Raw genomic sequence first — 26,882 nt, 5'->3', positions numbered from 1 at the left:
TAATCATTGTAATGATAAATCACCTATTCATTCATTCAACCAGTAGTTTCCAGAATCAACCAATAGCTCTTGTTCAGGGTGTTTGGTAATGCATCATTAACAATGCTGATTATAAATATATATATATATATATATATATTTTCTTTCAGATAGCATTTTATTTCTTTGAGACTGCATCACACTGCATGCTATAACTAATAAAATAACTTTTGGGGAGGATGAGAAACAACAGTGTATTAAGGCAGAATTGGCAGTGGATGTGGTCAGAACCACAACATGCAAGGATTCCCCTCTACCGACACCCCTACCAATGCTAGATACCTGGCGCCACGCAGATGGCTCAATGGCCAAGACGCAGGATTCCAAACTTGTGAACTGGTGATAATCACCAACTCGGCAGAAAATGATAGCGACTCAACCTTAGAGGGAGGGGCAGGAGCAAGGATTTTGGAGGCAGCTGCGAGTGTCTGGACTTAAGTTTTAAAATACACGTTTTTCTCTCACCCATAAGTACAATAAAATAAACAGAGTTTTTTTTAAAAAGTGTCTTTAGCTTTAATTCAAAACTTCAGGATTCTTTTTCTTCCTTTAGTTTTGAAATTATTTTCCTGAGCTTTCTGTTTTACTGTATATTGTAAACTTTTATGTTAAAAAAATATAGACATTTACAAATTGTGATATTTTAAGAGAAAAAAGTACAATAGAATTGCACACATATCTTGATTTCAAAATCATTAAAATAGATTGAGGAAAAGAACTTCAATTGTATTTCCTAAGGCAAAGTGAGGTTCTGAGAGATTAAGATATATTGATGAAGGTATGGTAAATGGCAAAGCTGGAGTTGGAACCTTTTCAAAGGTCGCTCCCTTTCCACAGGTTGCTCTCTTCCCGCTGCTCCATTTTTATGTCTTTGGAAAGATTCCTAAGAGAACAAATCTTCCCTTTTCCCCTCCTCTTCTCCTTTCTCTCCATTCTTGTCCTAGTCACCAAAATGAACCACACATAATTGAATGTCTGCTGTATCTGTGTGGGACACGGCTCAGGTCTGTTACAGTCATCAATGTACCTTTATATCAAAACTCCATTCTACTTTCTTTTCTCATAAACTCTTCTCATGTAGGAGGTAAGACTGATATCATTAACTCTTTTGCCAAGTGAGAAAGATAAGGAGGCTAGGTTAAATGAATGACTTACATCGTAGAAGATGTCTCTAAGTGCTGGATGCAGGAGTAAGGTTGTAGGACCCTAAACTGCGTGCACACGGCTTTCTGTGTACTTGGGGAATTACAGTTGACTCGGAAAGTCAGGAATGTCTAGTAAGTCTTTCCTTAGCAAATATATTTGTCAGTGTTTTCTCCCATAATAGTTTAAAAAATATAGCTTTGGGGAAGTAGAGTACTGTAAAGATTGAGAACCATGATGCAAAATATCAAAATTATCTTTCTTCTTTGAATATTTCATTTTGTTTTGCCCTTAATTCTGTATCTGTGAAAGGGGTAAATGAAGGTTATCGAAGTAATTTGAGGATTTATCCATGAAGACAGGTCACTCATGTTACTGTTATCGCTGAATACCACATGCATTTGATTAAGAAAAATTCCCACTGATGATGAGGAACTGACATATGCTTAGATAAATCAGTATCTCTACTTTTCAAATATTTTATTTTCAGAAAATTGCATGCATACATTCTTTCATATGGCTATACATAGTGTTCCTTTCCTTTCCACAAGGAGCGTGTCCATTTCAAGATAACTTTCCCTCATCCATTCTTCTATCTTTAAACAAAAGTAGTTCTTCTGTGACCACTTCTGTGCCATGTTAGTGCCACTGAGCAGCACTACAGATAGAGCAACTGGAAAATGAGCATAAGAACATCAAACAGGTCACCTGTCCTGTTAAATAAGGATGTTTATTGATAGAAGCACATACTGCAGCCAAAGTCAAAATAACATTAACATTTAGATCACATGTATGCAATAAATTAATTTTTGCCTGCTATGACAAAACACATCCTATGAATATAAGGATTCCCATTGTTTGTTTACATTGTTTATTTCATGAATGATTAATTAATACAAAGATCTAGGTTAGGAGCATGCCTTGAAAGGATGAGAATCTGTTATGTGTACCTTGTAACCTTTCCATAAATCCATTCAAATAACCCTTGTTAGCAGAGCTGCTGAACATCAGCCGATTATCCAAAAGAAAGATAAAAAAGGATTTTGAAAAAATCTGTACTAAACTTTTCTATTAAAAAAAGCTTGGTTATATATCTGTGCTCAGAGAATATTACTTTCTATGATAAAAACATATGGAGCCTTTGAAATACAATATATAAAATGATTTATTTTCTTTGTTAATATTCAGAGTAAGAAAGTAAACCTTCATTTGAATGGGTGCCGTAGTTTGCCTTCCTAAACCTACTAATGGATTGGCTGTACAGAGAATATAGTTGCTGAGGTGGTCTCTGTCTTTACTTAAATTAGTGGTTTATGGTTATTTTTCTTCATTTTACAGTGATCTCTCTCCAAGTAAAAAATTATTTCACCTTGCTTTATGTCTGAAACTGTTTGAGGACAGATTAGAAACAAATTTATTTGTGACCCTGAGATTCTTTTTCTTTGTAAATAATTTTGGAAACATTTCATTAACAGGGACAATGAAAATAAAATTCATGATGGATTTAATAACCGATGGCAAAGTTCACAAAAGCATATTGTTCACCTCACCAAAAAGAATGTGTAGAATTACCATGCTTTCATCTTTTTCATATAAAAAATTACCTAAAAGTTACTAGCATGCTATTATGAGGGCAGGTTCTATGAGTTTAGGCTAAAAGAATAAAATATTAAATTTGATTTGTTATTAGTTTAGTTGTCTGGACAATTTTTGTAACCTCTCTAGGTATCTGTTTCCTCATCTTCAACAGAGGTTAAGAAGACAGCCATGTCATGTTGGTAATTTTAAGGATCAAAAAGGCTAATACATGTAAGCACTTCACACAGTATTTGGCACACTTGATAATATTAGTTTTGCTTATTAGTTATTATTTATCGACAGTTAAATTCCTATTTAGGAATACTTGTGTTTAAAAAGTCACTTGCTATTAATGAATCTATCAATTCAGATAAAGCAAAAGTATAATAAAAATTTTGTATTTTGTGAAATCCACAAGGGAAAATATTAAAAAGTGCCTCTTTCCCCCACCAAAACATTCATTGTTTTTGTGAAGGGAATCATGTATTAACATGAAAACAATGCAGCAGAGCATCAATAATTGAGAGAGTTAATATTTCTACTCTAAATCTTCAGTTCCCAGACTTAACATACTCACCATGTAAACAAGATTAGAATATATAAGTTAGGTTTTAAGATATGAGTTCAGATACAAACTTTGGCTAAGAATTATGATACTTTTCCAACATAACAATGAAATATTTTAGTTATTTATAGCCATCTATTTGGATAAAAATATCTTAAAATATTCAAATAGCTGGATGGAAATTGCAAGTAAATTAAAATCATGCCCTGGAAGTGGGAAATATTGGAGACACAAGTGAGGATCTCGGTAGGTTAACACACTCTGGGAAAGAAGTTCTTGCAGAGATGTAGTAAATTCTCTTTGCTGAGACCAAGGGCCACAGTGAAGGCCACAGCACGGTATTTGTAATTCTCAAAGAATGCCAGAATCATATAACAGAAGAGTTTTCCATAGGACCAGATAAATGATCACATACTAATGCATTTCATTATCCTTAAAGTAAGAGATACAGACTTTTTTTTAAAGAATTTTTTTCTAGTTTTATTGAGATATAATTGACATACAACATTGTGTAAGTTTAAGGTGTACCATATGAAGATACAGGTTTTGCTTTAATCCTTTAGAGCAGAGTTTTAAAAACAAAGCTGAGAGATACATTTTCTGATCTTTTTGGTTATCTGTCTTAAGTTCCCCAGATCTGCTGACTCCCTTTGATCTTCTTGTCTCCATACTTGTGCATCAGTCCAGAGGATGCTGGAGTAGAGCAAGATAAACAGAGGCAATGAAGGTAGATGGAGTGTCAGAGAAGCAATCTAGGAATGAAGGTTTACAACCTGACTTTCTTATATACTTGCAACAGCATCATTAGCAGTTCTAATTACTTTTTTCACAAGCAATTAGATTGTCTATTCTCACTTTTGAGAATAGACAAAAGTGAGAATAGACAAACAATCATGGCTTACATTACCAGATTCTTGCCTCTATTAGATTTTTTTAAATCTAGTTTATTTCCCAGTTGCTCTGATTTTAAGAAATCTTTGTTATTTTGATATTTAAAATTACTCATGTAAAAGTTGTTCATGTATTTTATATGTTCCTTCATACTTTGATTTGGAGGAAAGATAAGTGATTATCCTTAAAATTTATTTTAACTTTTTAATACTCAGTTGAGGATATGTTTAAAGGGAAAGGAAGGGAGAGAGAGAAACATCGATGTGAGACAGAAACATTGATCAGTTGCCTCCCATATGCACCCCAACCAGGAGTAGACCTGCAACATAGGTATGCGTCCTGACTAGGAATGGAACCTGCAGACTTTTGGTGTATGGCACAATGGTCCAACCAAATGAGCCACCCAGGCAGGGCAAAATTTATTTTAATAATTTAAAACAGTAAGGATGTTAACAAGGATGCTAAATATTTTTATAATACACATTAGTAATATATAATATATATTAATGATACCTAAAATATTTTAATTGAAAATAAATTAATGCAAGTTAACACTTAGATTTTCTGCATTACTTCCCAACTATGTTCATCATGGCCTTTTTGATATTTTATTTATTAAAAATAATTTCTGATCTTGCTTTTTCACACTTAATTTATTACTTTTTCCTAAGTCCCAGTGGATTTTACAATTTCATAATGCATTGAGAAGCTTATTTAATACAATGACTAGCCTTCAAATTGACGTTATTATATTGAGTATTTTGCATTTATGAAGATTAAGGTATTTCCAATTGTACCCATATTTGCAATAAATGCAATTTATAGTCTCTATACCTCTAAAGGGTGATGGTGGATGAATCTTCAGGCAGAATCCGTAAGTTTCTACCCAGGCCTTCTTAATTAAGCCTGCCCAGTCAGCATTGGTTGTTGGTGCTGTCCTCTGCAACCTGTTCCTTCCAGGGGTGGTGGTGGGAGGCAATCCTGAGAACCTCAAGAGACTCCTTGGAGCAATGATTGGTGAGACTGGGATGAGCTGTTGGGATATGTGCTCTGAACAGTGATAGTTTTTAACATGAAGCCGCTCTAGATTGATGTAGGGCTGGATCTCAGATCTGGGTGGGTGGGTGGGGGTGGGGTGGGTGTCTATTAATAACAGGGGAATATTCTGAAGTACTGAGGCTGTTTGTCTATTCCTCTAATCAAACATCTAGTGATATCATAAAGAATATTAAGCGAAAAGAATTGACATCACATCTTTTATGGCTCTTACTGAACCTCTTGTGATTTAAATGGTTTCATCAGTGATGACAAATCCTTGGGTGAGCTAACGAGGAAGTCGCCTCCAGTACATCCAATATTATGTGTTCGGGAGAAAGGAGTAAAAAACTAGGGCCACGGGTGAATTCTTGCTTTTCGCTCCTCACTTGGTAGCAGCTGTCTTTCCCGTGTTAGTTTCGCAGGTCGTAGCCTCCCACCTCGCTTCCCAAACAAGGTAATGTTTTCTTTCAGATTCTTTAGCCCATAAACAGTATGCGCCTTTCTTCATCTTTTTAGCGGCTCACCATCGTGGCTACTATCAGCTAGACATCCTAAACTTTCTCGAGGAGGCTGGGGCTCTAGAGTCCCAGGTGTTCTAGTCATTCTCCTGGATGCACAGAAGGTGTCCATCACTGTGCTGGGGCTCATGAGCAGCGGAGAAGCCAAGAAAACTTTCTCCTACCCTTACTAAACACCGAGGTAGAAATCTTTGCAGTAGCGACAGCACTTTTCGTCTTGGGCTCTATTCCCACCACGCCCATCCTGCCCACACTCACCCCTGGAGCAACCTTTCCGCAGGCCCCTCCTCTGTACTGTCCTTGACTCCAGTTATCCTGGCCCGGCAGGTCCTGGGTGCGCGTGCCTAAAGGCTCTGCCGCCGCCACCCGCGCTGTGTTCCCCGAGTGTGCGCTGGATTATTCCAGTCTTTGAGCATGGCAGATTTCCACCGGATGACATCATGGGAGCTGAGTGAGTGCCGGCTCCGAGAGGGGGACGGAGAAGGGGAGGGGGAGGAGGAGGGGAGAGGGCTGGTAAGCAGAGCCAGAGCCGGTCTGCCCGCCACTCAGCTGCACGTCCGCAAGCTTGGGAGGAGCGCTCCGCCCGCTATTGACAAAGGATGGGAGGATGCCTGAGCCTGGGGATGCTCGCCGTGCACAACCCGGCGGCTGCCTGAGCGACTTCGCCCTCCGCCGGTGAGTGATTGCAAAGATCATTCAATTAGACTTGCAAGCCCGCACCTTCCTCGGCTCCCTGTCCTGGGCACCTGCGTCCTTGACCCCGAGCGGGGCTTGGCACAGCACTAGACCCGGGAGCCCCGGCAGCAGGTGCCTTTGCCTGCGGGTCCGCAGAGGAGCCGAGGCTCCTTGTTGGGGTTCGTGGTGGGTGCTGGGACCCCACTCCCTGGCGGCGGGCTCGCCCTGTAGGCGCCGCTCTTGGTGAGTGGGGGCTGTTCTAGCCAGCTGCGTGGGGTAGTTGCCTCTCTTGGCCCGCCAGCGCCCGCCCTGCGCGCCAGACGTTTCTGGTGGATCCCAGTGCGCGGCGCGCTGTTTACACCAGCTTCGTACTAGTCTCGGAGCCGCACCCCTCGGAAAGGCGGAATTGACGAGAGCCACTTAAAGGCTCACGAGCTACCGGTGTGGGTTTGGGGAGCACAGGCACGGATTATCCAAGGAGGGCGTGCACCACGGACCACCGAAGGCAGCCTTTGTCTTGGGTTTAGCGCTGATGCGCTCAGACTTGAGTCAGGCTCTCCGCAACTGTCGAGTCGGATTGGGGTCCCAGCACCCGCCCACCTGGGCAAGGGATGCTATTGTGTTCCTGCTGCAGGAGGGACTGAGAGCTGCGATTTAAGACACCAGAGGGTCCTGAGCCCATTGGTGAGTGTCGCAGTTATCCAGGTGCAGAGAGAGCTTCCTAAGCTTCAGGAAGTGCAGTGATCAGTCGAGGCAGATAGAAGCCCAAGTTTTGTCCCCAAGTGGTATGAGTGAAAGAGCAACTTAGGAGACTCACTCCTGCTCATTTTTCACCCTGGTTTCCTAAACGCTTGCGGATTATTTGTCGCTGTTGGATGGAGTTAGAGGCATATCCTATATAAATTTAGGGAGATCCAGTCTTCCTGGAAATCCCATTTGTTATTCAATAGTTCCGGAAGAGGTCCCCTTGCTAAACATGTTTGATTGGTGTCTGTTCTATTACAGAGCTTTATGGGCTTAAAAGATTTGGAACCTGCCTCAGGTGCCTTAGTTCGGAGTTGTGCTGAGTGTAGCTAGAAAGTCAACATACCAATACCCACGCCTCCTAGTTACCTGTCGGTTTGACACACATTTTAACAATGAATTCCTTCCGTTTGGGAAAAGTACAAATTTTCAGACCACCAAGAAGTGGTGATAACTATTGGAATATTTTATTTAAATGTTAGTTTATTTCCAAAAGAAACATTTTTTTGTGAAAAAAATATAAAAAAGTGAAAGCTTCCTACTTTGGGGCTCAGTTGATTTTGGGGGCATTTCATACACTGAAATCTAAAATATGAGCAAAGGAAGCTCATCTTTATCCAGGACTTCTGGAGTTAGCAGCAACATTTTCTCTTGTGATTAAGAAATATTTTTTTTTTCATTATTTGTTTCCTGACTTCTTATCACAAAGAGCTCCACCTGTTTTTTTCAAAAGTTTTACTTTTTTCTAACTTTATTATATTCATCTCTTTATAGTAAAGCTTAAGGAGCTTACATGAAGGTTTTTAGAGAATTTGTTGCTGGTGTTGGCTGCTTTTCTTAAATATTGTAATAACAGAATCTCTTTCTGAAACTAGTCCCGTGGACATAACAGTTTGTGATATGCTTATGTGATGGGGTGTACCCGACATAAAAATCTACATTTATATATATGTACATATGTATATATGTATACTTATACATATAAAAATCTACATACACACATATATGTATATACATATATTATATAAATATATAATCTCAGTTAAACAATCAGCCAACAAAGCAGGAGGTATGTAGTATTTGGCTCATGGTTTTTGGCAGAGGATATTTCCTTTAACAATAAGATGTTTTACTTCTCGTATGTAGTAAGTAAAAATCTCCATCAAGGAAAACAGGTTATATTTTATGTCTGAAATCTTTTATTTCAAGAAGATTTGTCTAAGAAGGTCAAAAATTTTCTGGTATTTCACTGGACATACACTAGAATATATAAGGTAGGTCCTCAGAAAGTGTAAGTGTCTTATAAATCCATATGAGTTGATGTAGTTGATAGGTAGTACAATGTTATTTTTAAAAACATGAAGTAAAATGATGTCCTTGAACCCGAGAATATTCTCATAATATTCTTTAATGTATTTCAGAAATATTTTGGCTATTTTTCACACAGAGCCCTTAATTGGAAAAGATGAGAGGAAGAGGACAAAGTTGCACTATAAGACAAAAACGAAGCTATGGTATATTGTCCAGGGCAGGCAATAGTGAGTGGTGTGTCAAGGCCACAGAAAAGAGTCTCGTATCAGAACAGTGGGAGATTTCCAAGAGAAGATTATGTATGAGGAATAAGTTTATACCATTTGGTGACTCTTGCTTTCATGGTTCCAATGATTTGATTTGAACAGATACTGTAGGATCCCTGTGATATAGTGAGACTCTTCACCTTCCTTGAGGCAAAATTATATCTTGAACTCAATCAGAAGGCTATTTTATGGGCTTTTCTATGGTGTAATTTGAATTCTAGTTTAAGGATGCTTTATGTATCGTTAAATATTGTGATTTTAACTTTTGTGTAGGCCTCCAATATGGAAGTTGGTCAGGAAAACCTTTTTTGACTGACAGGTGTTGGTGTCTAGGCTTCTTCAGGAATTATGCTTAGAGTGAAGCCACCCTGGCTGAGTGGCTCAGTTGACTGCGTGTCCTCCAGGAAACCAAAAGGTGACCCAAAGGCCTGGGTTGGGGCACGTGCGTAGGTTGCTGGCTCTATGCTCTATGCGCTTGCAGATGGCGTCCAATTGAAGTTTGACTCCATCTCTTTCTCTGTCTCTTCCCCCTCCCTAAATAAAAATAAAATATTTTTTTTAAAAAGATTGAACGCCTACATTAATGGGATTGTTGAAAATATTCAGGAGTATGATGATATTCATAGGCTTAAGATAATATATTAATGGAGTTTTTGAAAATGAAATTAAAGAAAATTTGAGACAAAATCTCTATAAGCTAAAATCATCCTTTAGTTATAAAGTGGAGACTTTTTGCAACTTAATAGACCCTTATGATACTATGGTTCACTTTCTTTTTCTTTAAAAGATTTTATTTATTTATTTTTAGAGAGAGGGAAAGGCAGGGAGAAAGAGAGGGAGAGAAACAGCAATGTGTGGTTGCCTCTCGCACACCCCTTACTGGGGACCTGGCCCACAACCCAGACATGTGCCCTGACTGGGAATTGAACAGGAGACCCTTTGGTTCACATGCTGGCGCTCAATCCACTGGGCCACACCAGCCAAGGATGATTCACTTTCTATTTCCCAGTGTCAGAATGATGAGTACTGGGTAGGAAATTTGTCTTCTAGTTTTGACTTTGTCATCTAACTGAGGACAAATCTCTGAACCTCTTGAACAGTAGTTTTACTTGTCATTAAATAAAGTTGATAATATCTGCTCTACCTTCGTCTCAGGAAATAGTACACAGTAAATGAGCTAATGTGCAAAAGTGATTTTGAAAATATAGGAAGAACTATAACAGATATGATCTATTAGTTAAAGAAGTAAATTTATATAGAGGTGAGTCTAGTTTTGATTTGTATTTTAAACATCTGGCATTTTTAACTAGTGGCATTCTTTACAATTCACTTATTAGAATTTATAAAATTGTTAAGTAGGTTGTTGCATATGTTTTTTTTTTTTACTGTAGGTTTGCTGGTAACAGATTCTCTCATTTCTTTAATGCTTGAAATATTTTTATGCAGCCTTCATTCTTAAAGAATATTTAAGCTGGGTATTGAATTTTTTGGCAGTTATTTTTTTCCAACACTCTAACTTGATATTCTTTTGACTCTGGCTCCTGTCAAACCAGTCAGTCTTATGGTTGCTTTGAAGATAATGTCTTTGTCACTGATTTTAAGATTTTTCATTTCTCTTTATTTTTCTTCAGTTTTACTGTTATGTTCCTAGGTATGGTTTTCTTTTTTACTTATTCTTCTTAAAGTTTGCAGAACTTCTTGAATTTTGGGGTGGATGCATATTGTCACATGAAACTCACTGGTGAATTCTTGATGTATAGCTCTGCTCCTTTTGTCTCCTTCCTTTTTCGGAGCCTTCAGTTATATATTTAACACATGATTTCACTGGACCCAACGTGACTCTGATACCTGTTTCACTGTTTTTTCACCCATTCTTTCTCTCTATGCCTGTTTGAATATTTCCCTTCGGCCTTTTCTCCCAGTTAATGAATAATCTTATATAATATGTGTATATGCTTTCTGGCTCATTTATAGGTTATTACTCTAATTATTATATTTTTTTTCAGTTTTCAAATGTGCATTTCATTCTTTTATAGGGATACCAATCTATTTTCTCCATTTTTTTCCTCTGCTACTTTGAGCATACTAATCAAAATTATTTAAAATTTTTCATCTGTTAATGGCAATGATTGAATTACTATGAGCTTCTTTTCAGTGTCTTTCTCTACTGTTGATTTTTGTAATCATGTGTAAAAATTATGGAGGCTCCACATGATTACCCAAGGTTAAAGAGCTGTCGACATTTCTTCTGCTAGGAAGTAACATGGACAGGTGGCCAATCATTGTAATCCAATCAGTGATTGAGCTGACTTAATAGACTTCTTCCACTGCAGGGGCACCCAAGCTGCCAAGGCTTGATATCCAAGTCTTCCACTGGTGTATTCACAAGTACTACACAGAATTCAGGGCGAGAATTCTGAGAATCCTGCTCTTCGTTTCAGAAGCTTTCTTCTTAGGTTCTTAGCCTCCAATCTTATGTGCAATTTCAGGCATCAGCAAAGATCATCCAGGTAAAACTAGGCATGTGTCAGCGTGGTGTTTCATCATTTATTTCTCACTGGAATGATGGAATCTTGGTACTTCCTACTTCTAATTTTTTATCTTTAGCCCCACAAAACTGCCAAAATTTCCACTGGATTCTCCATCCCATATCAGTGGTCCTCTGCTCAGTCAAAGCCCCTATCCCCAGTGTCTTGCTGTGGGTCTAGATTGGCAAATGCCCCCACTCCGTATTCCAGGCGGAAAAAGCACCTTCAAAATTTCAATTTACATCTTTGATGATTCCTCCTGGAATCTTGAAGCCTCTAGTCTTGGCTTCTTCAGAAGCTCTCCAATAATTTTTAAGAAAAATTTTCCTTTATATCCGGTTTTTCTAGTTCTTCTTGGTGATAGTGTTGGTTTGCTATGAGTTACTCCACCATAATTGTCAGCTGAAATGGTTCATTATTTTTCACCAATTACAAAAATAGATGCGTAGGGATGCAAGATCATTACTTCGTGATAAAACTGGAGTTTGTACTTCTAGCCTACAGATTGCTAGGCAATCCAGCTAACTCTAAACCCACTTGATTTTTGTTTTAAAATGTTGGTATAGAAAGAGACCAGATTCTACAAAGTAGTTATATTATGTACAGTATGGTTTGCCTATTTCCTTTTGAGGTAGAACCTAGTAGCAACAGGGAAAGCCAAAAAGTGATTCAAATAGCTAGTCAATTTAAATTCATGGTAACTGAACATAATAAATTGGCAAACCTTTTCTTTCCCAGAGGAGTGATGCTTGCATACCACACACACACATACAAAAGTAACTCTTTTCTGAACATAAGCAACCCATGATTTAGGAATCATCCTAATTTACAAAGAAATTCCACATGTAGGGAGTGAATAGTGTGAGAAGCCTGGAACCCTCTCTACTTAGAAACAATGTCATTTGTTTTTCAAATTGTTCCTCTAAAAAACAACTAATACAAACATAAATTGTCATATGCATATAATAGAGTTAATAGTGTATCAGCTTCTTTTCTTGTAGGTATATGGATGAAAGTCAGGATATGTTTCTTCCGGAAGGTACGTTACAAATGGTGGTCAGTTGTTTTAGAAATGTCTTTAACTTAAAGTATATTGTTAAAGACCTATGTAACTGTATTAACTGTATTTCTATGGATTAGTTTAGAATTTATGTTGAATTTTTCTAGCAATGAATGGATACTCAAGGTGAACTCAATGTACATAATACCATTTTTAAAGTGGTTCTATATTTCAGAAACTCCCTACTTTTAAGGACACAGTCAAGTGGAAGTTGGAGAATGCGGGGGATGGGCTCTTTTGCCTGCCTTTCAGTCAGTGAACTAATAAGGTACATTAGGAAGTGCACTGAAGCGTGGTGAGAGTGATAAACTGGGTGCTGTGCTGTTGCTGGCTCATTATTCGGGGCTGACACCCTGATGAGTAATGCTTTGATTCTCATAAGGCATATTATATGCCCTTTCGGTCCTGCCTTAACATGTTTTCAGCTCACTTCCAATTCTGTCTCTGCCTGTGGCAAACATTGTAGGCAGGCTGTGGTTCAGTTGTGATGGCTTCTCATATTGAGCTTGTGCTGAGTATCTTCTATGCTCTGCTTTGGGACTTGACTAGTGTGTCTTATGTCTCCCTGGAAGTGCAGCCTAGAAATGGGGAGGAGCTAACACCTCTTAGGGAACCCCCCAGTTAGTGGGAATGGGTGGGCAGTTCTGAGGGCTTTCTACAGTTTCTCAGAAGGTCCATGTTGGATGGAATCTCAGTTGGCCACGGTAATGACCCAGCTTCCTACACTTGTGTTGGCTTTTATTCTTTTCCTGTTTCACTTCACATGGTTCTTCATTCTTACTCTCTGGGATTACTCTCCACTGTTTGCATGCAAGTTTTAATTTTAGACTTGCTTTTGAAGGGAACTTGGATTAAGATATATGGTAAAGATATTTGCTTTTTTTCTCTAGAGGAAAATGAAAAAAAAAGATAATGAAGACTAAAGTCTAAGCCACATTCATCTATAATGAGAGAAAAATGATAAATGAGAAGTTAAAACAGTATATTTCTCAAAGGCATTTATTTATAAATTCATCATTTTTCAGGTCACCAAATGAAGCCATTTTATTAATTCTTTGAGTAACTATGAAATCATCTACTGACATAAAGATTAATTTTCTTTACTCCTTTCTTTTTTACTTCTCACACACACACACACAAACACATGTGCACGTGCATAATATGCCCTATGCCCAGTACTCGGGTAGGTCCTGGATAGACTGAATAAAAAAAAAAGTGACATGACTCCTGCCTCTTTGGAGAGTTATTTCTATGAAAAATTAATTAAATATCATGCGAACACATGCAAGAGTGAATACATTGAAGGACAGGTCCACACTGTTGAAAGAGCCCACCATGGGGGAGTTGAAATTAACCAGGGAGGTTTGGGCAGGTCTCCTTGAGGAGGTGACACTTGAGCTGACATAGAATGAATGAAAATTAGTTAATTAGTGGGAAGAGAAGGGAGAGTTCTCGAACAGAGGGACAAATGGAGTGTGCTGAGGGCCCTTTTGCTGGGGAAAGCGTGGCCATTTGAAGGAACCATCGACAGCCTGAGGTAGGGAGTGCGATACGGGTTGAGAAGATGTGCTGGAGATGCGCGACTGCCACAAATGCTTCAAATATTAAAAAATGAAGTGTTATGTGTGCATGTGATTGTGTGTTTAATGGGGACTTTAAGAGGGCCCTCACACATAAAAGAGATGATATATTAGCAAAGAGAAATATATAGAGGATTTGGGTAGCCCTGTCAGGTAGCTCAGTTGGCCTTTTCATGCAACAAAAAGGTCGTGGGTTTGATTCCCTGTCAGGGCACATACCTAGGTTGTGAGTTTAATCCCTGGTTGGGATGCATATGGGAGGGAACCAATCGATATTTCTCTCTCACATCAATGTTTCTCTGTCCTGTTTTGATGTCCTAGTCCTGGAGCACTTCCAGAGTTTTCTCATTCCTGAGGAACCAGTCTTAGAACAGAATCTCTGTCCTGAATCGATGTCCCCTGTGGCGCCTCCAGAATTTTCTTATTCCTGAGGAACCGGTCTTAGAACAGGGTCTCTCTTCTGTATCAATGTCCTTTGTTTTAGCCCTGGGGCACCTCTGGAGTTTCCTCACTCCTGACTGTCTCCTGCCTCAGTGTGACATATGCAGAATAACAAATATTAGAAGTTGTGAACATTTGGAAAATGTGAGAAATATGGGAATTGGTATTTTAGGTTAGTGAACAAACAGAGCAATAAATGAATAAAGATCTTCATTCACTTTTCTTTCAATTGTTTGTTTAGTTAGTAAACAAATTCAATTTTATTTGTCCTTTCCTGTGATGATACCTTCAAAACTATATATATATATATATGAGGCTTTTAAATTTCTGTATATTTAGATTGTTTTACATTGTTATAAATGTATATATTTTTAAATTGTTATTTGTTAATTTTTAGGGTGGTAGAATTGTAGGAAGAATTTTTAAAAAGATTTCAACTAAAATTTTACTTGAGATTGATTTTAATAGTGTAACACAGAAAGAGTATATAGATGCTACTGAAGCGAGGTACATAGCTACATTTAATTACACAGTCCCAAGTCAGTTCTTGTATTTAGGTTTTACTAAAATTGAATTGCCTATGTACTGACACAAGTCTGGATTCTAGTTATGCTAATTTCTCCCAACTTTGAAACTCAAGGAGCTAGAGACAAATAATTTTCCACATAGAGCCCTATTTCTTTAGACTTTTCTTAGAAATTTTGCCTTAGTGGAACCCAGTTCTATTTCAGACACGCTAGAAAATGACCCTTTAAGATTTAACACAATACATAATAGTTTTTGCCAGATATTTTCTCTTTTTAATGAGACAGCTTGGTTTATTTTTCTAGGTTACCTTTAACTTAATCTTTTATGAAATCTCTTAATCTTATGAATTCTTATTTTAAAAACATATAGTAAAAAAGTGATAAACTGATATTTGTTTAGCAATTATTATGAAAGAAAGATTTGTGCCATGAACAGTGATAGGGTATTAGAAGTGGGAGAATTAATTGGGCTGATTACTGAGATATTGAATAACAAGTGTGAAAGGTAAAGTCTGAGGCTTTTATGATTTATTCCTTATGATATTTGCAGTAGAGGATAAGTTCCCTTAGGAAGTCAAAGTCAGAGAAAAACTCCTTTCCCTCATTTTTGCAGACCAGAAGTTAGGAAACAAGTCTTAAAAGCAGTCATGATCGACACTGTCTCCTTTGGCTTTTGTTATGAGGATGAATCTTAATTGTCAGTTTACAGAAATTATTAAAAATGATGCAAAATGTGTTAAAATTTCTCTATCACACATTATACAAGTAACCCTCAACCGCACAAAATATATTTTGGGGACATGTAAAAGGGATCTTAAGTATTAGACATCTAATTACAATACTATTTTTTTCTTTAAGAAATGAAAGAGTCAACATTTTGATAGTGGTTATAGGACTATGGTTAGTTTTTTTTTTTTTATCCTACTTTTCTTTATTTTCCAGTATTTTTACTATGTATGATTTATTTTCCCAAGAGGAATGTAAGTAAATACTTCTCAAATGGAAAAAATATCTGAAGGAATATTGCAAAATGATAACTTCTGTTAAATCTAAATAGTTTACTTGTGGATGTTTATTTTTTAATAGTTTTCTGCATGTATATACAGAGTCTAGTAGAAGTAAGGCCTGCTTGAGTGTGATTGGTAGGGTAAAAATATGGGTATAATAACTTATAGTTTTAATTTGAACATTTCACCTAAAATGTCATATGGTGTGCTTGAGAGTAAATTGTTATGTTACAGAATTACATACTTATGATTTTGTAATAAAATATTTTTAATTAAAAAGGGAGCATTATTTGTGCCAGACCCTGTATATATTTAATGATGAAATCAAATATAGGGGGAAATGATGTGAGAGAAATCTTCTACTTAATATTAAGTTACATTCTATGAAGATATATCTAGTGTGAAAATTTCTTTGAATAATTTGCCTCTCAACAGTATAAGAGGCAACATGTGTTTGGCTGTTTCTTATTGGGATCCAAGAATTAATGCCTGTTTTAAATAAGTTGTTTAAAAGAAATTGTTTATTGTCCTCACTAACTTGTCCTAATAAATAACAGAATAGTTTGATATGGCCAAGTTTTACTTCTATGTGTCTTTGTGAAGAGCAAAGAGTAATCTACATTTCCCCCTATTTTTTTAAATGGTAGTAATGCGCATGTAGACCACAGACGCTGAACTCACAAGTCTCTTAGTTCATTCATCATGGTCCTACTCACTTAGCAGCTGTGGTGTGAATTTGATCGTGTGCACTTCATCCTGTGGGTGCTGGGGGCAGTGATTTAGCTTTTAGAGATGGAATTCTTTTTATGTTAGTCTTCCTCAATGAGAGAAAAATTATCATACTTTAATTATTATATGTTACTTAGGGAAATTTTGTTAGATAAAGAAGTTTTGAAAATAGCTTTTAAACAGAAAGACTCAGTTTCCCTGTTAGAGGAACGGGAGAAGTGGGAGCTTGGAAAAGCCCAGATTCTAAGCCATATTGAGCTGTCTTGAAATTCCCACTCCCTCATGAGGTGACATTGGCCAAATGTCCCTTTGAAACAGTGATTTCATTGCCTTCAGATAAAACTTAGTATCTACCTTAGTTTCCAGCTACTAAAGAGAAAATGTGCCAGTCATAGTTTTAGGAACCTGGAATCTTCTCTTAAAGATAAAATTAGTTTATATTGGTTTAAATTATTTTCAGATATTCAAATATTCAGATTTTCTTAACTCTAAGGGGAAAGAAAATTGGCTTATCTTAAAAAACCTGGTTTCTGCTCTTATTACTTTTTGGGTCCAGCCTATATTTAGTACATGTTTTATTTTACATTATCTGGATGTATATTTTCTTGTACCATTTGTTGGTCTGTGTAAGTTTAAAACAGAATGGAACACATGCGTGGTTTATGTAAGCTAAATTCTTTTCTTATGAGATTTACTGTTAATAGGCCTTTTACCTCCCAGAGTATTGGATTGTTAGGGACTATGGCAATTGTGTATGCAACAAGAGTGTACATGTCCTAACCAGTAATTTTTTAGGTGTTATGAGAAAAAATTCTAACAATTATATTTTACAGAAAATACATTTCTGGATAAACAACTGGGACAAAAATGAGGCAGTCTGGTAGGATCTATCTATCTATATATCTATCCATCTATATGAGCAATTGGAACAGAGGAACAACTTTTTGTAGGTCATATTTTCGGCAGATGAGTTTCTAACCACAGCAAAAGTTTATGTTTCTGTTGTTCACCAAACTGTGTTAAATATTGTTATTCAAACTCCCTCTCATTTTATCTCTCTGATATTTTTTTCCCCTGTCTTAACTGACTAGCTTTTGATAAATCACAAATCACTATTTAAATTTTAACTAGTTATTACTTTGTATTATAAAAAAAAAATCTCTGACCTTCTTTGGGGGGTACAGTGTGACTGGTTTCCAATCCAATTAGCCTTAGATGTCTGTGCAATAAACTTTGGTAAAAGGCGACTGATGGAGGTGGAGCGTTCTATAACTCCCATATGGATTTAACCTTCATTCACAAAAATCGTAGACTCCTTGAGCTCATGTCCCTCAGACAGTACCAATAACAAAAACAATTATTGTTCATTTAGGTTCCTTCACCTAAAATGTCATATGGTGTGCTTGAGAGTAATATTGTTATGTTACAGAATTACATACTTATGATTTTGTAATAAAATATTTTTATTTTATCTATCTATCTGGGTGTGGAATATACCACGGTTTTCTTCTAATAGTTCAGATAATAGAGATTTGACCATTATAAAACAAAATTGAACTCTTGGCCTATTTTTGCAGGAATACAGGTGGTAAAGTATGCGTGTTTCTTAGAGATGATTACACAAAAAACAGTCCACAGATTTTACACATTATTCATTGCTCCTTAGAAAAGATTTTCTATATAAGCCATTTTCTTTATTTGTTCATTATCATATCTGTTTCTTATATATCCCAGGCATTCTAAAATTTAAACTACATTTTTTGATGATAAAGCCCTTTGGTGTTTACTGATGGGGGAAAAAAATGAAGAGTCAGTCTTAGAATTCTACAAATGCTTAACGTAACCATGAATTTTCATGTTCCCCAAACACTATAAAAAGTATTTATAGTAATACTTTTGGGTCAAATAGAGATCCATGATTAATACTGTTAGTGTTCATTTTGTAAATGAAATTAACCTACATGTTCTATGGTCATTATAGTATAGTGTTTTGTATGTAACTTCAGAATCTATTTCAAAAGTTTGTATACATTAGAGGCAAAGTTCTGCCTTAGTAAGTTATCTTTTAAAATTGTTCATGTTTAAAAGGGAAAACTCAGAAGACATGAGAAGACTTAGTGTTAGGTTATGCTACAATAAATCCTAATGGTAAAGGATTCTTTCCAGTACATTCAACTCCTCCTACCAAAATAACTTCCCTGAGACTGAAACATAGGCAAAGCTCATAGTTGCATGAATGTCTACAAAAATGAATGATAACACGGGCATGTTTGAGGAAGGGAAGACAGGGAGAGAGAGGAGAGAGAGAGAAAGGGAAGGATGAAAGGAAGGAAAGAGAGACGGGGAGGGAGGGAGAGAGAGAGACTGACTGTGTTTCTATACTGGACTAAAGGGATCTGTTTGCTTGCGTGCACTGAAGCCCAATCAAACATGAACAGGAGTTACAGCCAAGAGTGTAAGGGTTTATTATTTGAGGAAATGGTGCCACACCCAGAGTCCCAGGTAAGCTAATACTCAAACACCTGGCCCCCCAGTAGCTTTCAGAGGATGGAGTATATAGGGGAAAATAGTTACGGTGACTGAAGGAGTTCAAGTCCTGGGCTTGAGCTACTGATTGCTTGGCGCCAGGGAGTTGATCATTGTGCTAGGTTCTGATGTCCCCACGGCATTGTTCTGTCTGGTTTCATGAGGGCGTGATCTGTAGGGTCATTTTGCCTTTCATGGGCCTGGGGCTGAAATACCACTGAAGTCAAGATGTTATCTTTAGCTTCACTGAAGCTCTGTTTCTGTGGTCAGCAGACCTGAGGCTTTGTTCTTAAGACGCTTTGATGCTGACCAGCATGTGATATCCTAAGGACAAATGATTAAGGAAGAGAATGGGCAGAGAGGAGAAAGGGTCATATTAAAGAAATGGAGTGCCTGTGAGATTACCTTCTCATAGAAGCAGTAGTTGAAGTAAATACCAGATATTTTGTAGTGTCCCTAATGGAGGGACACAAATTGCCTTATAGATTTATATTATACCACTCTGTTTATTAGCAAATTAGCAAGTGTGACAGCAGCTGGAGTTAAAGGCAGATGGCGGTTGATGAAGGATCTAATTTAATTTGAATTTTGAAAAGCAGTAAAAAAAGAGAATAAGAATTCTTGTAATTAATATCAAAGTCTTGATATAAGGAAGTACCTATTATGGAAAGCAAGTGTGGAACCAAGAATATTGTAGGAAAGAGAAGAGAGTGAGCTAACCAAACATCAGAAGAGGGAGGAGATACAGTCAGGATAAGATGGATATGTCTCAGCCATGTTTAGTGAAGTGCTTCACCAGTCCTTTTGTGGAAGAATTCCCATTAAGACCTGAATCCATACATGTCATTAGGTTTGCTTTAATTTTTATTTTTATCCAATTACAGTTTGTATTTAGTATTATTTTGTATTAGTTTCAGGTGTCATTAGGTTTGTTTTATATGTATTTGCTTAAGATAACTAATTTGTCAATAAACCATGTACCTATGGTTTTCTCCCGGTCGTAGGTTCAGGTATACTCCACGGAGTATTTCTGTTTCTGTAAAATTCAGCATTAGAAAATCCTTTCAGCTATTATTATAAATAAGTATATGAAAATGATCATTGCAATTGAAATTTTGGTTCCCATAGCAGGGAGAACAGTGCAGAGGGCCCTCTCTGCCATGTGTCTCCACGCACATTGGTGGACTAACAGAGTCAGAATCTTGTGGAGGGGCTAATAAAAGGCAGAACCCATTCTCAGGCCAACTGTTTGGGTGGAGCTGAGAAATTTACCTTTAACCAACTCTCTGGGTGATGCACATACACAGTGAGCCAAAACTTTTTAGAATGTGGTTAGGATACAGCTTATTCCCCTTGGCGTGTGAACACATACCATGGCCATACAACGGGCACTTTATTTTGTCTCATTTTTTGTTCTAGCAATTCTCCCTTAAACCATTTTAAAGTGAAGAAATAATAGAGACATAAACATCTACAAATACCGAGGAGGTTTGCTATGGATTCTTTGGAGACTAAGGCTTCCTTTCCTCACTCAGTAGGGGGCCAGATGCCTGAGAAGCCATTTTGCCCTGGGAAAGTATTACAAGGAGCCACCCGCTGTGTTAAACATATTGCAAAACCTGGGGGAAAAAATTAACAGATTTTTTTTTTTCCCCAGTGGATAAAGTTAGAAGCTTTTATCTTTCAGATAAATCCAGTGGAAGAAAAGCCAGTGACTCTGTGGGTCACAAAGTCTTCATTATGATGCTGTTAATGATCATGCAAGGACAATTAATGACATGTACTGAGGCAAGTGTTATTGCAATAGGTGCCTAATACTTGCCTGGCATGCTGATTTCTTGGAATTGTCATGGCGGCTATGCTCACATTGGCTACGAACATATGACATTCTCTGATAATATAACACCACTTTAATTTTAAAAATATCAGCTCTCTTATTTTGGTGCAAATCATATCAACTGGTAAAAATCTAAATTCTGCCCCCTGCCCCTCAGAGATTCTGACAGTCTAAATGAGAACAATCTGTCATTTTCTTAGTGGCCTGTGTTTCCCAGAGAGATGGGCTTACAGGTGTTAGCTAAATGTAAGCACATATGTTGTAGCACTGTCAGTACTCATGAGGGTATTTTTTTAGAAATAGACATTGTTACAGCAAATAACTCATTACAGTGAAAAGAAAATAAACTTTAGAGGATGTCTTATTTATTTCATACCATAGAGAGTATGTTGAAAGTACAGCATAAAGTTGCAGCATAAAATTATTTGAATATTCTATTGTGTATACAGGTGGTTAAACTGTATAATCACCTTAGAATAGAATATGGGTGATCAATGTCTTGATTTATTGACTGCACATCAGGAATATGGCATCATACACTTTAGAAAATATTTCTTCTCAACGGAAGAAAGGATCACTCTTGGAGTTGGCAGAAGTGTAGCTTAATTGAAGGGTCTCAGTTCTGGCAGATTTACTGAAGTTTGCTTAGAGCTTTGGAGTGTATCAGAGAACAATACTGAAAACAGTGGCAACTGAGGGAAACAGTGAATCCTTTGGAAACATCACTCCATGAATAGAGCCGTATCAGAACCGCCACACACACAATGACACACATCACTGGAGTTAATAGAGTGCTTAAAGGCATGATGCGAATGTCCACGTTTTCTGAATGTTCTGTAGCAGCTGGGTGCAAAGGAATAGAATTGCTTTCCTATTAAATACACTACTGCATGGGCAGTGTTTACTCTGAATCCCCAGGAGAAAACAAAAAGCTTTATTTTTGTAATTTAAGGTATTTTGGAGTAATTAGAGAAACTCCTTTCTTAAATGGATTCAGATATTAGAGTATATCAGCATATCTTCCTTCAAATATTGTAAAGAAAAATGCTATTGCTATAAAAATACATGGAAAATACTAAATGACCTTTGGAGTTTTTTTGTTTTTTTTAAATTTTCTGTTTTTTTTTAAATGTCAATTTACTGAATGTGTAATATTATCAAAAGTTAGAAAAAGCCAGTTCTTAAAACAACAATAATTACTCAATAACATTTCCTGTATAATGCTGAACTCATTTTAATAGCCAGAAAATAGATTTCATTTTCTTGGGATGATATTAATAATATTAATTTAATTACAACTTGTTTTACCACTTGATGATCTTATTCACTGACTTTCTTCCTTAATAATTTCTGCTTAAATGATAAACCACTTAAATTAGCCAGGTCTGCCAGTTCGCATTTACCAAGAGTAAGATTAGCTTACACTTCCTTTTTACTCTCTTCATGTCCCCAAAGAAAAGATCATGTTGAAAATGTCACTTACTTTTGTAAAATTAATTACAGATATTCTGTTTAGTAAGTCTCATTTTGAAATACTTGCTCTTCTGTTTCTTATCTCAGGTTTTTTCTTAAACCCAGCCAAAATCTCCTTTATTTTCCAATTCTTTCTCTAGTGCAAAGGAAACTACCTTGGTGCCTCATATGCAACGTTGCTTGGCCAGTGACTTTCTTGTTAGCATTCATACTCCTTAGTCACATAGGTTATCTTGAAGATACCTATTTATGACCTCTGTCTAGAGTCCTGAGCCCCTTAATGAGGAAGATACTTCTGAGAAGTGCACCCTTAGGCAGTTTTGTTGGCAAACATCGTAGAGTGCACTTAAACAAACCTCGATGGTATGGCCTGCTACTGTAACTGCATGTACTATGCTTCTATACAATAGGCAGCACAGTAGGCTTGTTCACACCAGTGTCGCAACAAACACACGAGTAATGCATTGCACTATGGTACTACCATGGCCACGATATCACAAGGCTGTAAGAATTTTTCAGTTGCATTATAATCCTAGGGAATCACTGTCATGTATGTGTTCCATTGTTAACTGAAAGGTTATGTGGACTTCTGTTAACTGAAAAATTGTTATGAGGCATATGACTGCACTTCTAGTCATTCCAAGAGATCATGAGGGCTCCTGGCATGCATCCAAGTCTTCATGATGCCCCTGGGTTCACAGTCCAAGGAACAGACGTTCCCTAGCAGAGGAGGCTCCAGAAAGTCTGTTCTGACTCACACCTTGGGCTCTAGTTGTATACTGTTGACTTGCTATTGAAAGCTCAATGTGGTTGTGGGAGAGATTTGCATGCCTTCCTAGGGAGTGATTCATATTCTATTTATTAGGAAAAATAGCCACAGTGTATAATTTCTGTAGTCTTACCCTCTCTTTCTTAATGATTTTTACCTTGCCATCAGATGACAAGGCATTCACAGAAACTGGGAGAGTCTGGGATTCTTCCTGATGCCACAATCCCTTCCAGAAAATAGGAACCGCCATTCCAGAAAATGGAGGTTCCCATTTTCTTCTGAAATTTTTTGGGAAAAATTTATTTCTCAAGTATCTATTTTGTATGATATTAGTATATAAATAAATGTTTAGTTTGTTAGAGTTGGGGAGGACAGAGAAAATGATTAGTTTTTATCAATCATAAGATTTCTACTCATTGACAATTAATATTTATCATAAAATAATAACTCAGTTCTTACTTTTACAGTGCCTCTGCCACTATAGGATTCTAACTTTCTTCTGCATCAAACATTGACTGAACTGTAATTAGAATTATTTTCTTAATTATATTTTATTACATTATGATTTTTAAAAATTGATATTTCATGTGTGTCTTGTGTGGGTATGGTAGGCTAGATAATGTCCTCCCCAAATCTCCATTTCCTAATTCCCAGAACCTGTGAATGTCACTTCATGTGGCAAAAGGGACTTTGGGGATGTGATTAAGTTAAGGGTCATGAGAAGGGGAGATTATCCTAGATTACCTGGGTTGGCCAGTTATAATCACAACAATTCTTATGAGAGGAAAGAGCAGGAACTGGAGTTAGAGATTGCAATGTGAGGACAGAAGCAGAGAATGAAGTGATATGCTTTGAAGATAGAAGAAGATACCGCAAGCCAAGGAGTGTAGGTGGCCACTGGAAGCTGACAATGGCGAGAAAACAGATTTTGTCCTCAGAGGCTCCAGAATGAACCAGTCCTACCAATACTTTAACTTTTAACCCAGTGAAAATGATTTTGGATTTCTGATGTCCAGAACTAAATACAGGATAATAAATTTGTATTACTTTAAGCCACTAAATTTATGGCAAATGTTATAGCAAAAAATAAGGAAGTAATAGAGGCAGCATAAGTATGAGAGTATTAGATTGCCTCTCCAGACAGACAAAATTTTATTATACTTTGTTATGAAACTTGATTGGCACACATTATTTTTAAACATAAACTCTTTACACAGTGAGGCGGTTTCTATATCTACAGTATCATGATAATAAAAGTAATAGTACTTTTTTCTAGGATTATTGAAATACGTCTGTTTAAGCATTTTCTGTGCTTATGAACAAGGGTATATTTTAAATGCGTTACAAAGATTATAATTTAATCCTCACAGCTCTGTGAAATATGTGCTATTGCTATTGTCCTAATTTTATAATGAGGAAGCTGAAGTTTAGTCGACAAAAATTATTCAGTTCCTAAAGGATAGAGTTGAATTTCCAACTTCTGTGTTTCTAACTCCAAAAGCCAAATATCTGTTTAACTGCCATGCTATATTGTCTTCTGCGTGTTTGACATTTTTTGAAGCCTTTGAACAGAATAAGATGATAAGTTTGAAATACCATTATTCCCTGTGACTTTCCTGTTTTATCTCAAATGCTAAAGAAAACATTTTTCCCTTTTCTTCTCCTTGTTTTTCCCTTTCATATTATGTTCTTTCACAAGTAACTGCTATGTACTGATAAAGCATCCATTTAAGTAGAGTGGTTCTGATTATGACATTTGAGTTCTATAGATTATAGAGTGTTTGAAGTTGTATGAAAAACCTTGCTCTTTAAGATTGCATTAATTCCAGAACTATTCCTATAAAAGGACATAAAAACTATAATATTGGATAAACACTGGAAAATAAATACTATACTCTACAAAGGGCACATGAAGGAAAAAATTCCATCAGCGTTTCTTACGTAAAGATTGAAAGTTGTGAATGAGATTGTTAGTGGCAAAAGGATACTTCAAAATTGGGAGATGTTGAGTGGTTGATGGTTTGACATTGCTACCTATGTGCTCTATTTTAATGATTGTTGAAGATGAAGGCAATGAACAGGCAGAGGTGTGATAGTACCTTTCTTCAAATTTTACTTCTATTTAAGGGGTGGACTAGAACATATTCTTATCATTCATTGTCTAGCTAGTGTTTTAACATGTACAAGGAACTCTTTTTCAGCCACTAGGATAGTTTTTAGAGGTCATACGTTATGTAATAAGAAGTAAAACATTAACTTGTGAGTTGCGGGGTGGGGAGGCAGATATGTTTTGGTAACTGACCTTAGGTTGATTGCTAGAATCGATTCAACATTTCCAACAGAAAGAGGGCTTCCCTTTTCCCCGCCTCTGTTATTCCACATCATTCTGTGTACACCAGTATTAGCCTTGTGTGTCTGAAAGAGTAAATCTTTTCCAGATAGAAGAACTTCAGGTGTACAAAAACTTATCGTTGGACCCTCAGAGCAGGTTTTGTTGCTCACAGTGTCCTCAGTAGAATATAAGAAGCTGTGGGACAGGGAGGTCGTCTGGCTTATCCTTGTGTTATCTATGCAGTAGTATTTTGCATACTGATGTCTGCAAGAGCACATGGATTGTAATAATGTCTTAATAAATAATTTTTGTGTGAGTTGGCCAAACATCTCCTCCCATGGTTGCAGATGGCCAAAGACCAAGAGATGATATACTTGCTTACGTGAGAATCGTATTTCCTATTTCCTTTGCTTTGTTTCATAATGCTTGTTTATAATTAATAATATTTCCCCTGACCATAGTTGTGCTTCTTTCTAAAAATGATATTATTGGTATTGTTATCACCACTGCCCCCCCTACCCCCCAGGAGTTTGGAGCTCCACAGCTCTCAGATCATGCTCTAAGCCTTCTCAGGAGAGTATCAGTGTGTTCTCTTCTGTTTGGAAGGACCCAAGGAGAGCAATATCTATTTATAAACAAGCTATTATAGTTCTGTCTTTAGCTCTTTCAGTTCATGGAAACACACAATGAAACTTAAAGAAATTGGGATGAGACAAATCCCACCTTTAATGTAGGAAGTGATTCTTGTTCTTATAAGTAAATATTTTAATTGAATAAAGATTATTCCTCCATTTTCATTTTTAATTGCAACAAATCCAGTATGGATTCTCCCTCTTTTCCTCTTTTCCTCCAAATAAAGCCAGTTTATAAATCTGCTTTGACTTAAGTACAGTCTGGGCTGCTGAGCAAACTCTATACTTTTAAGTGAGATTGACCTTCTACAAAGAAAGTCAGGGAAACTCTCTTGATGCCAACTATTGGACAATATGTCTAGATTTTTATCTTTTCCTTTTCTACCTGCTCCTAGAAAATTGCAGAAACATCAGATTTTTACTCCCCCCTCACATCCCCACAGGCAAGTGTTAAATTCTCTTTCATTTAATTTGGTATTATTTTATTCTTCCTTCCCTCCCTTTTCAAAACTAAGTTTTAAAAGTCTAGTAAGATTAGGAATAAAACTAACTTCTTAGACATTTGTACTGACAAAATAAGTATTTAGAATAAATTGTATTAAATGTCATGAACACAAACATTTTTCATTCACTTTAACTAACTCTAAAATACATTTTTTCCCCCTCATTATGT

This window comes from Pteronotus mesoamericanus, unplaced genomic scaffold, assembly GCF_021234165.1.
Source record: "Pteronotus mesoamericanus isolate MK-2021 breed Mesoamerican mustached bat unplaced genomic scaffold, CSHL_Meso_final contig_32, whole genome shotgun sequence".
NCBI classification, from domain to species: domain Eukaryota; kingdom Metazoa; phylum Chordata; class Mammalia; order Chiroptera; family Mormoopidae; genus Pteronotus; species Pteronotus mesoamericanus.
Note: the sequence above shows the minus strand (reverse complement) of the source record.